Source organism: Staurois parvus, unplaced genomic scaffold, assembly GCF_062004578.1.
Source record: "Staurois parvus isolate SC_StPar_1 unplaced genomic scaffold, SC_StPar_1.0 ptg000708l, whole genome shotgun sequence".
Taxonomy (NCBI): domain Eukaryota; kingdom Metazoa; phylum Chordata; class Amphibia; order Anura; family Ranidae; genus Staurois; species Staurois parvus.
In genome coordinates this window covers 12,456,790-12,469,902 of record NW_028318504.1, presented here as the reverse complement: position 1 = coordinate 12,469,902, position 13,113 = coordinate 12,456,790, and the positions used below count along the sequence as shown (strand labels likewise).

At 45.9% G+C, this 13,113-nt stretch overlaps 1 protein-coding gene across 1 annotated transcript in view; it reads right to left on the bottom strand.

The window, feature by feature from the left end:
- Positions 1-13,113, bottom strand: part of GFRA4 (GDNF family receptor alpha 4) — a 668,764-nt gene that overhangs the window by 28,130 nt on the left and 627,521 nt on the right. The gene's annotated exons all lie outside the window — the stretch shown is intronic.

Here is a 13,113-nt window from a genome sequence, read left to right as displayed (position 1 = left end):
GCACTGGGGTCACAGCGAGGTCCATTGCCTGCTAATCCTGGGACAGGTACGAAAGGACACTGGGGACTATCGCCCTGCAGTCATTCCCTAAGTAATCAGCACTTGGATCCTGGGCTTGTTCATGGGCTTGGGGGGAATGGGTTAGCCCATTAAAATACATTCCAAAAGTGGGATGTTTGGAGTTATGAATTATTGCCAGCTCTACACAAAGTGGTTTAATAAAGTGAGGCAGGAGGACTCAGGCCAGAAAGCAATGATTGAAATGCTGGAATGTGTGGACGCCACAATCCCGTATACGATAGATGTAGGAGAAAACGGCCTGCTGTATCTTTTACTAGCATGGAACACATTGGGCTTTAAGTAATAACCTCGTAGCCAGGCCATGCATCTTGTAAGGGAGCAATACATCTTGTTCTATAGAGGAATGCAGCGTGCAATGACAATTTCTAAATGTACCAGTAAATTTATTGCTCTGGTTGTTGATGCATAGCTGTAACTGCAGCAGATAAACCACCGGCTGTTTTATAACTGTGATTCCCATAAAGAACTATCTCAGCCCCAAAGGCTCCACTTGCAAAATCCGAACGGACGACTCGTGTCTCGATGAACATTTTAGAGTGTTCTGTATCCAGCCCTAATAAAATTTTGAAGAGATAGCTTCTTCTTTTCAACTAGTTCCCGTCCGGGCCAATTGTGACATTTCTTTCATACACAGAACAATTAGCATTTTTTTGATACAAAATTACGTAGAACGCCGTGCCTGTGCTTCACGCAAAAAAAAAAGTGCACGCACCTTTTCAAAAATGCATGGTCTTTTTTGACCAATGGGATGTCCCTGCATTTCCCACACCTACAATCGCACTGCGGGCTGAGGTGTGTGGAGGTACCATGTAGAATGAATAGCAGCCCCCTATGTGTCTCACAAGAGCAGCGCGATTCGACTGCAGGTGGTTGCTGGTGCGGGAACAGGTGCGATTCCAGCACCCACGAGCTAGTGTGAACCAGGGCTAAAGAAGATTTTTTAGAAAAATGTATTAACAAATATGTATTTAAAGTGACACTAAAATGTTCTCTCTCTATGGTCCCAATGTATGTAGGAATGTATGTAGGAATGTGGCCACCCTCTTTTGCTCATTCCCGAGATGGATTATGGGATATGTAGTGTGCATGACCACAACTAACATTCACTGCTCATTTCAAACAAAAGGTAATGAGGGGGATAAGGAGAGGTTTCAGTAGCTCACAGAGGAATTTACAAGGATGCTGAAAAACACATTAACAAATAATTTAATTAAGAATAGGTTAAGAAAAGTGTTACTAAACCTTGGACGCTGCATTCACTATATCCGGTCTCCCCGGACCCTGCATTCACTATATCTGATCTCCCCGAACCGTGCATTCACTATATCTGGTCTCCCCGGACCCTGCATTCACTATATCTGGTCTCCTCGGACCCTGCATTCACTATATCTGGTCTCCCCAGACCCTGCATTCACTATATCTGGTCTCCTCGGACCCTGCATTCACTATATCTGGTCTCCTCGGACCCTGCATTCACTATATCTGGTCTCCCAGGACCCTGCATTCACTATATCTGGTCTCCCCAGACCCTGCATTCACTATATCTGGTCTCCCAGGACCCTGCATTCACTATATCCGGTCTCCCCGGACCCTGCATTCACTATATTTGGTCTCCCAGGACCCTGCTTTCACTATATCCGGTCTCCCAGGACCCTGCATTCACTATATCTGGTCTCTTAGGACCCTGCATTCACTATATCTGGTCTCCCACAGTACACAGAACATGGAAATACAAATAATTTAGTAAATATAAACTGCTAAAAACCTTTTTTCATCAGCAGTCTTGTGACTTCGATCAGTGTCCAGCAGAGTACTGGTTAAAGCTTATAGGAGTTGTAATTCTCCCTGATTGTCCTATGAGGCTGTAGGACCACTGTCTGGAAAGTGCTGATTGGCTCTGTACTATCAGCAGAAGGATCGGGGACAGTAGAAGAAGGCAAGGATAAGAGAAGATAGGATCAAACAGAGTTTTTACACCATGCAGAGGATTAACCCCTTAGGTTCCACAGTGAGTATAACAAGCATGCTTTACTGCATATACAGACTGATTGTACTGTTGTGGGTTTAGTAACACTTTAAGTAGTGGATGTGTATGTATTAGGATTTGAGAATAAGGGGATTGTTTAGTATAGCTTCAAAATTGTTACAGATATTGGTTACACGGGGAATGGATTTGTTACATTTGTTCTTTGCTGTGATCACACATTCACTGTTTAAAAATATATTCCTGAGCCACAGACACGATCTCAGAGGAAGGACCTCTGGTCTGAGAGATGAGAGGATAGAGAAAGTGATTTATAGATTTTTGGTGTATGCACCGGTGAGCTTGTTAGGCCGCTGTCGGGACAGAGATATATAAACTTTCTTAATGGGGTTTTCGGGCGAGTGAGTCGGAAGCCGGGGATAAAACAAGCCGGCTCTACGAACTTTGTTTCCTATAGGAGCTTTGTCTTCCATAAATATTTGTAGCTTTTGGCTCAGTAAACATGAATACAGTCAGTGTTTCTGTGCCCAGGGCCCCGGGAAACTAGAGACCTTGTCTCATCAGCGTCAGGATCGCCATGCATGTAGACAGGGCCCAACCAGTGTACCCGAGAAAACACATGTGGAAACGTAACCGCTTCAATACCGAACACTTTCACCCAGGGGCGGACTTACAACTCATGGGGCCCATGGGCAATAGGGGATCATGGGGCCCCTGTGTCCCTGCCCTAACTCAAAAAAGCCTATGAAAAAGGTACCAGGGGCATCTCATGGGGCCCCCTACTGACCCGGGCCCTCGGGCAGTGCCTGAGTTTCCAAATGGTCAGTCCACCCCTGTATGTTCACTACATGCAGGTTCTACTTCCTTCATGTGCCCTGTCTGCAACTATACCCCATTGACACTGCACCTGCTCCATTTGTATGTTACATATCTCCCTCCCCATGCTGCATGCTGGTTTATTAAGACTGTCACTATGTTCACCAATGCTTCTTAAAGGGCCCTAACAAAAGTCGGGAGAAGTTTTTTCTTAAGTTTTTGTTATAAAATTTTGTAAATAAGTGACTTTTATCCTTCACTGATGTGCGCTAATGAGGCTGCATTGATGGGCACTGATAGGCTGCACTGATGGGTACTGACAGGTGGCACTGATGGGCACTGAGGAGGAGGCACTGGTAGGTGGCACTGATGGGCATTGACAGGCATCACTGATGGGCACTGAAAGGCAGCACTCATACTGTATATGGCACTGATAGGCAGCACTGACAGGTGGCGCTGATAGGCGGTACTGACTGGCACTGATAGGTGGCACTGATAGGAGCACTGACTGGCACTGATAGACGACACTGACTGGCACTGATAGGCAGCTCAGATGGGCACTGATATGTGGCATTGATGTGGCATTGATGAGCACTGGCAGCTTGCATTGATATGCACTGACAGGTGGCACTGCTGGGGCTACACTGATCATCAGGGCACACTGATCATCATTGCCCTGATGATCAGTGTACATGTTCCCTCTGAGGAATGCCGATTACCGGCTCTCCTCTCCTCTGTCAGCGTGACAGCTCGTGGGGAGAGAAATGCCGATAACCGGCATTTCCTTATTTACATGTGATCAGCTGTGATTGGACACAGCGGATCACATGACCGAGCCGACCTTTTCGGCTCTTTCCGTTGATCAGTGATCCACTGTGTCTGAGGGACACAGTGCACCACCGATTGCCGCGCTGCGCGCCCCCCGTAGCATCAGAGTGGGAGGGCGTCATTTGACGTCCTCCCAGAACGAGAGTACCGCCTTGCGCCCATCATTACCTTATATGGTGGACGGGAGGCGGTTAATCACCGCTGGGTTTAAAGAAAACGTTTTTGCTATATCAACAGAAAAATAACTGAAAATTTTGAAAAAAATAAACCTCTAAACATTTTTCTTAGTTTCTGTTATAAAATTTAGTGAGTAAATAATCTTTACTGACAGCCTATGTCATTTCTTGAGACCCTAAAATGCCAGAACAGTACACACAGGGGCGGACTGACCAGTTGGAAACTCGGGCACTGCTCGAGGGCCCGGGGTCAGTAGGGGGCCCCATGAGATTCTCCTGGTACCTTTTTCACAGGCTTTTTTGAGTTTGGGCAAGGACACAGGGGCCCCATGATCCCCTATTGCCCTGGGGCCCCATGAGTTGTCAGTCCGCCCCTGAGTACACATATTCCCCAATTGACCCCTTTTTGGAAAATAGACAGTCCAAGGTATTTAGTAAGAAGCATGGCGAGGTATTTGAGGTTGTATTTTTTTGTCACAATTTTTTGAAAAATGAAAATGAAGAAATTAGATAAAATGTGTTTTTTTTCACATTTTCTTTACACACTGTCCCCAGTGCAGTACAGGGTCATCATATGACTAGTGTGACGGTGATCAGGGACACTGACTGGTGACAGTATGTAAAAAAAAGTGTTTTAAACATTTTATTTCTTATAATTTACCAGAGCAGTACAGTGTTACCATAATGACACTGTACTACTCTGGGGAGGTGATCAGGTTTTTCTTTTACACTATGATTGCCTATAACAAGTGATGATCACTGTTATAAGCAATCATTATTATGAATGGCAACTATTCATTGCCATTTTGTACTTGTCCTCAGCTATCACATGGTAGAGGTGTGCTGTAATTGGTCTTGCCTGTACCATGTGATCACTGTGACCAATCACAGAGATCATCACAATCATACGCAATGAATGGGTATGAATGAAAGCCATTTATTGTGTATAACTGACATGTGAATGCAGTAATTGGTCACAGCAATCACATGATAACCGGTCCAGCCTGGTACAACCATCAGTCATCTGTATGTTGGACACAGCGGGTGACAAATCAAGCCTCAGCGCACAGAAGGTGCGTATCTGGAGGACGACATATGATGGCCACCCATGATAGCAGTGCTCCCATTCAGCCTTTTTTTTTTTACAATAGGCTGGGTGGGAGGTAGTTAAACTTTGTCTATATTGTAGAAAGTGATTGTTTACAGAATTAGGGCAATTTACAGCAACGGCACCAGGATGCACCAATACTGCATGTCATACACTTCTTCAGGCAGAAGAGGGCGCTGTTAATCCACAAGGCACTTTCCAGTATTAATATTACAGTAATAGCACTAGATATGTTGCAGGTCATATGCGTCTTCAGGCAGGAGAGGGCGCTGTTTATCCTTAGCGCACTTTCCAATATTTATTTATTATTCATTACTTAAATAGCGCCATCGAGTTACGCAGCTCTTTACATATATATTGTACATTCACATCAGTCCCTAACCCTCAAGGGGCGTACAATCTAAGGTCCCTAACTCACATTCATACATACACATACTAGGGCCATTTAAGACAGGATCCAATTAACCTACCAGCATGTTTTTGGAGTGTAGGAGGAAACTGGAGTACCCAGAGGAAACCCACGCAGGCACAGGGAGCACATGCAAACTCCAGGCAGGTGGTGCTATAGTATTATATCCTTTACATTCCACAGAATGGCAGAGGAGCACTTCCCTAAGAGGCAACTATTATATAGCTTATTCACACTGTGATCCTCAATGTCATTGCAGATGTCCAGCTGCCAATGGGAGATTGTTCCAGGAAGCTGACAATCTTTCCCTCTTTGACAGGTGCTGTTCTGCCCCACTTTAATGTATTTTTTATGCATTGTATGGAATTGTATAAGGTTGTCATTTTTTTATTATGTTGACATCTAGCAGCGGTTTTAGGCCAATACAACTTGTCTACTAATGTGATTTTGGTATCTTCTTCTGTTCTCCCCTCCTGGTTAGTGCTAATTGGTTTAGTCCTAGCTAGACCCTCCCCACTTCTTTCATGTTTCCTCGCCTAGTGTTAATTATTCACAGAGACAGGCCTTAGGAGAGCTATCGTATTCATATATTTCAAAAGACTGGAAAAAAATTCTCTGTAATGCAATTATCTAAAGTAAAATTGCATTGGACTCAACTTCTGTGTCTTATTGAAGAGTTAAATGTCCCGTGGAGAGTGTTACGTCAGCAAGTGACCATACTGTCTGGACACACTGCATCTAAGGAGGTCTGTCAGTGCATAAAGCAGCATTTGAAACAGAACAGGTAACTTCTCTAATGCTACTCCTATTCTACCCCTATGCAGGAACACTGTCCCTATCTTACACACAAGCTGAGGATGCATTGAATGATGCAGAATCTTTTTTTTTATGTAATTCTGTGTCAAGATGGCTGCCCAAATCTTGCAGGATTTTGGTATCCAGTATATTTCCACCTCCCAATATGGTTGCCTGGAGCCCATAGCAAGGGAAAAATTAGTCCTCAATGGGCTCCTGCCAGCCTGAAGAAACAACACAGTGCCACCTTCAGGTTTGAGGATATACTGCATTCTCCATATGCAGGACACAGAAGGGCAGTGAAATAGTCACTAGCTTGTGTTGCATGTGTAAAACTGAGTGACTATACATACTGGCTTTGGACAAAATAATGGAGACGCACCTCAGATATTGATGGTTGTCAGTTTTTGTAGAGATTGGATCACAAAGGTGCCGATTCAATGCCATGGGAAGTTTTGAGGTTGTTTTTTTGTGCCATTGGACAGCTATCCTGTAACTGTCCACCAGGGGCGGACTGACAAGTCATGGGGCCCCCGGACAATAGGGGATCATGGGGCCCCTGTATCCTTGCCCAAACTCAAAAAAGCCTATGAAAAAGGTACCAGGGGCATCTCATGGGGACCCCTACTGACCCCAGGCCCTAGGGCAGTGCCCGTGTCAAATGGTCAGTCTGCCCCTGCTGTCCACCTATTTCTTGTCCACTTCCCTTTGCAGATGATGTATGTTCATGTATGACACATGGGGGGTGGTTTACTAAATCTGGTGCAGCTGTGCATGGTAGCCAGGGGTGGACTGACCATTTGGAAACTCGGGCACTGCCCGAGGGCCCGGGATCAGTAGGGGGCCCCATGAGATGCCCCTAGTACCTTTTTCATAGGCTTTTTTGAGTTTGGGCAAGGACACAGGGGCCCCATGATCCCCTATTGCTGGGGGCCCCATGAGTTGTCAGTCCGCCACCTGATGGTAGCCAATTAGCTTCTAACTTCAGCTTGTTCAATTAAGTTTTGACTAAAAAACTGGAAGCTGATTGGTTTGGATACAGAGCTGCACCGGATTTTGCACTCTCCAGTTTTAGTAAATCAAATTGTCAAAATTCTTGAGACTGTTCTCCTTGACAATAAAAAAAAAACAAAAAAACTGAAATTAAATAATGTATTCATTTCTTAAGTGTTAGTAAACCCACAACGGTAAGATCAGTCTGTATATCTAGTCATAGGTGTCAGCAGATAGAATAATACCTCATATCTGTGAGAGGAATAGTGTCCCAAGGGCTGCATAAGAAGAATCAAAGGGCTACATCTGGCCTGTGGGACACAGATTGGAGAGCACTGCTCTAAGGAGTTTATATTGAAACTTAAAGTGTTACTAAACCCACAACAGTACAATCAGTCTGTAGATGCAGGAAAGCATGCTTGTTATACTCACTGTGGAGCCTAAGGGGTTAATCGTCTGCATTGTGTAAAAAGGCTGTTTGATCCTGACTTCTCTGCCCCTCCCCTTGTTCAAATGTCCACATTCTTATAATCTCCTTATAAGACAGAATGAACCCGTAGCCACATGCACATGCTCAGTTTGGTGTGTATTGTTAGAGAGGCTTTTTTTTTTCTTGGGAGAGTGCACATGATCAGCACAGGGCCAATCAGTGCTGTCCAGACAGAGGGTAAGGGGTTTTGCATCCTCCTAGAGCACAAAGAAAACCCCCTCCTACAAGCTTTAACATGTGCTCTGCTGGACACTGATAGAAGTCACAAGACTGCTATATATTGCTGATGAGAAAAGGTATTTAGCAGTTTATATTTACTAAAATATTTGCATTTCCATGTTGTGTGTACTGTGGGAGATCAGATATAGTGAATGCAGGGTCCGGGGAGACCAGATATAGTGAATGCAGGGTCCGGGGGGGGCAGATATAGTGAATGCAGGGTCCTGAGAGACCACATATAGTGAATGCAGGGTCCGGGGAGAGCAGTTATAGTGAATGCAGGGTCCGGGCAGACTGGATATAGTGAATGCAGGGTCCTGGGAGACCGGATATAGTGAATGCAGGGTCCTGGGAGACCAGATATAGTGAATGCAGGGTCTAGGGAGAGCAGATATAATGAATGCAGGGTCCTGGGAGACCGGATATAGTGAATGCAGAGTCCAGGGAGACCAGATATAGTGAATGCAGAGTCCGGGGAGACCAGATATAGTAAATGCAGGGTCCAGGGAGACCAGATATAGTGAATGCAGAGTCCAGGGAGACCAGATATAGTGAATGCAGGGTCCTGGGAGACCGGATATAGTGAATGCAGGGTCCTGGGAGACCGGATATAGTGAATGCAGGGTCCAGGGAGACCGGATATAGTGAATGCAGGGTCCGGGAAGATCGGATATAGTGGATGCAGGGTCCGGGGAGACCAGATATAGTGAATGCAGGGTCTGCGGAGACCAGATATAGTGAATGCAGGGTCCGGGGAGACCGGATATAGTGAATGCAGGGTCCGGGAAGATCGGATATAGTGGATGCAGGGTCCGGGGAGATCGGATATAGTGGATGCAGGGTCCGGGGAGACCGGACATACTGAATGCAGGGTCCGGGGAGACCAGACATAGTGAATCCAGGGTCCGGGGAGACCAGATATAGTGAATCCAGGGTCTGGGGAGACCAGATATAGTGAATGCAGGGTCCGGGGAGACCAGATATAGTGAATCCAGGGTCCGGGGAGACCAGATATAGTGAATGCAGGGTCCGGGGAGACCAGATATAGTGAATGCAGGGTCCGGGAAGACCTGGATATAGCGACTTCAGGGTCCGGGGAGACCAGATATAGTGAATGCAGGATCCAGGGAGACCAGATATAGTGAATGCAGAGTCCAGGGAAACCGGATATAGTGAATGCAGGGTCCGGGAAGATCGGATATAGTGAATGCAGGGTCCGGGGAGACCGGATATAGTGAATGCAGGGTCCGGGGAGACCGGATATAGTGAATGCAGGGTCCGGGGAGATCGGATATAGTGAATGCAGGGTCCAGGGAGATCGGATATAGTGAATGCAGGGTCCGGGGAGACCAGATATAGTGAATTCAGGGTCCGGGGAGACCAGATATAGTGAATCCAGGGTCCGGGGAGACCAGATATAGTAAATCCAGGGTCCGGGGAGACCAGATATAGTGAATCCAGGGTCCGGGGAGACCAGATATAGTGAATGCAGGGTCCGGGGAGACCGGATATAGCGACTTCCGGGTCCAGGGAGACCAGATATAGTGAATGCAGGGTCCGGGGAGACCAGATATAGTGAATCCAGGGTCCGGGGAGACCAGATATAGTGAATGCAGGGTCCGGGGAGACCAGATATAGTGAATGCAGGGTCCGGGGAGACCTGGATATAGCGACTTCAGGGTCCGGGGAGACCAGATATAGTGAATGCAGGATCCAGGGAAACCGGATATAGTGAATGCAGGGTCCGGGAAGATCGGATATAGTGAATGCAGGGTCCGCGGAGACCAGATATAGTGAATGCAGGGTCCGGGGAGACCAGATATAGTGAATGCAGGGTCCAGGGAGACCAGATATAGTGAATGCAGGGTCCTGGGAGACCTGATATAGTAAATGCAGGGTCCGGGAGACCAGATATAGTGAATGCAGGGTCCGGGGAGACCGGATGTAGTGAATGCAGGGTCCGGGGAGACCAGATATAGTGAATGCAGGGTCCGGGGAGGCCGGATGTAGTGAATGCGGGGTCCAGGGAGACCAGATATAGTGAATGCAGGGTCCTGGGAGACCAGATATAGTGAATGCAGGGTCCGGGGAGACCAGATATAGTGAATGCAGGGTCCAGGGAGACCAGATATAGTGAATGCAGGGTCCGGAGAGACCAGATATAGTGAATGCAGGGTCCGGGAAGACCGGATATAGTGAATGCAGGGTCCGGGGAGACTGGATATAGTGAATGCAGGGTCCGGGAAGACCGGATATAGTGAATGCAGGGTCCGGGGAGACCAGATATAGTGAATGCAGGGTCCGGGGAGACCAGATATAGTGAATGCAGGGTGCGAGGAGACCGGATATAGTGAATGCAGGGTCCGGGAAGACCAGATATAGTGAATGCAGGGTGCGAGGAGACCGGATATAGTGAATGCAGGGTCTGTTGTTCCAGCTCAAACTTTTTGGCATATTTGGGACTGAATTATTGTCCTTCGGTTTGCTTCAAAACCTCACATGATGAATTCTTAATGGACATAGCAGTTACATAATGGCAAATGCCAGTCAACCTAATGACTAGCTGTTGCAGATGTGTTTCTGATTTCACTACTTCAAAGTCTGATCATTTTTTAGAGGTTGGTACACCCTTGCACCTTGCTGAGAATGGTAGGAGAGAGATCAATAACATCCCAAATCACATGACCAGGATCTCTCCTAGCTAGAGCCAACACAGTTAGGCTCCATGCACACTAGCGCTTTTTTCAAGCTAAAAAAACGCTGGTAATAGCATTTTTAGTAGCATTTTAGTAGCGTTTTAATAGTGTTCAGAAGCATTTAGGAGCATTTAGGAGTGTTAGCGTTTTATTAGCGGTTTTACAGTACATGTACAGGAAAAGAAAAGCTAGAAAAAAAGCTGTTAGGAGTGTTTTAATAGCATTTTGGAGCGTTTAGTGTTTATTCTGCTGGAAAAACGCTCCAAAAAAGCTCCTAGATGCTGAAGCTCCAAAACTGCTAATAGCTTAAAGTGTGGAGACATAGGATCACACTATTTAGCTTCTAGGAGCCAATAAAATATGTTGATAAAAGCTTCTAGGAGCTTAAAAAAACACTAGTGTGCATGGGGCCTTAAAGTGGAAGGACACTGCAACGGAATACCACAAACTAAAAAAAAGCTATTTAACCCCTCGCCTACCGGACACTTTTACCCCCTTCCTGCCCATGCCAATTTTCAGCTTTCAGTGCTGTTGCACTTTGAATGGCTATTATGCGGTCATGCAATATTGTACCCATATGAAATTTTTATAATTTTTTTTGAGACATACAGAGCTTTTTTTGGCGGTATTTAATCACCACTGAGTGTTTATTTTTTTGCTAAACAAAAGAAAAAAGTCCACAAATTTTGAAAAAATAAGTTTTCTTACTTTCTGTTATAAGATTTTGAAAACAGGTAAGTGTTCTCCTTCACTGATGTGCGCTGATGAGGCTGCACTGATGGGCACTAATGAGACAGCACTGATAGGCTGCACTGATGGGCACTGATGAGGTTGTACTGATATGGGGCACTGATGGGCACTGATGAGGTTGTACTGATATGGGGCACTGATGGGCACTGACAGGCAGCACTGAAGGTCACTGATATATGGCACTGACTGGCGGCACCGATGGGCACTGACTGGCGGCACCAATGGACAATGACTGGCGGCATCAATGGACAATGACTGGCAACACCGATGGACACTTGCTGGCAGCGCTGTTGGGACTTCACTGATGGACACTGTTGAGACTTCACTGATGGACACTGTTGGGACTTCACTGATGGACACTGTTGGGACTTCACTGATGGACACTGTTGGGACTTCACTGATGGACACTGTTGAGACTTCACTGATGGACACTGTTGTGACTCCACTGATGGACACTATTGAGACTTCACTGATGGACACTGTTGTGACTTCACTGATGGACACTGTTGAGACTTCACTGATGGACACTGTTGTGGCTTCACTGATGGACACTGTTGAGACTTCACTGATGGACACTGTTGAGACTTCACTGATGGACACTGTTGAGGGTGCACTGATGTCCCTTTGGGGCTGCATTGATCTCCTCTGATGTGTGAATACTCTTGCCGATTACATGCAGGCAAGAGAGTGTGCTTAGCTGGGAAAGCCCCTTTTCCCCTCCTCCAGATAACAGAAAAAAGTGCTCAGGAAGACTCCTGGGATGTATGACCTAATTTTGGCCTAGGTCAGAAACCAGGAAGAAACTAATACTTGCAGCATAAGGATAAAAATAGTCAATGTTGACTGAAAGAGTGAATTTCCACTTAAAAGCAACAAATGGCATTCTCTGCACGCCTGATTAAATCAACAGCATGGAAGAATCAGAGTAGTCTCTTTCCACCCATTACATTGGAAAGGCAATTTCTACATATTTCATTGAAAAGCTGAAGTAGAAATGCCATAGGGGCAGGCATTAAAGTGAACCTGTTGCTTTGCCTTTCATGGGCCAAGGGCAGGTACGCTTTAAACGACTTTCATTCTAGAACATGATTTTATACTCTTTCCACTTACCCGGCTCTGCACAGCGTTTCATTGTTGTGCTCTGATAGAAGAATTAGCCACACTTCGCAGTCAGAACTCTTCATTCTCCTCTACACAACTGTCAAAAGATCTATGACATCCTCCACAATGGATATTGACTTGGTGCCTGTAGCACTTGTCACACAATCACTCACGGCTGCTACCATTAGCAGAATAGGAGTGCGTCTCTGTCAACGTTTATTACAACGAAGCTCAAGGACCTTTCCAGACTCCCACGGGAGTATTAAATGTCAAGCACTAATTTATAATTAAAAGAATGCAATGTTCCTCTTCGAAAGCCATGCGGGATTCCATGGCCCTCAAGCCGTTATGGAACTACAAATCCCATTTAGATTGTGGTTATGAGCTGGGACTTTTGGTCCATCAGGTGATGGGAGCCGCTGTTCATTTTTTTCTAGTTGTTTAGCAGGATAGCTTGAAGGTTTTATGAGAAATCTTTCTGTTCCCCAAGCAAGGTACACATAGGGGTTTATTTACTAAAGCTGGTTCATGGTAGCCAAAACAACAATTAAAGGAGCGCTCCCAACCCTGTGGAAGTCAATAGAGTCTCAAGCCCAGGAACAGGTAAAGTTGAAATTCACTCTAATGTTGGGTTAAAAAGCATGACATGTAGGAGTGCCCAGATTGA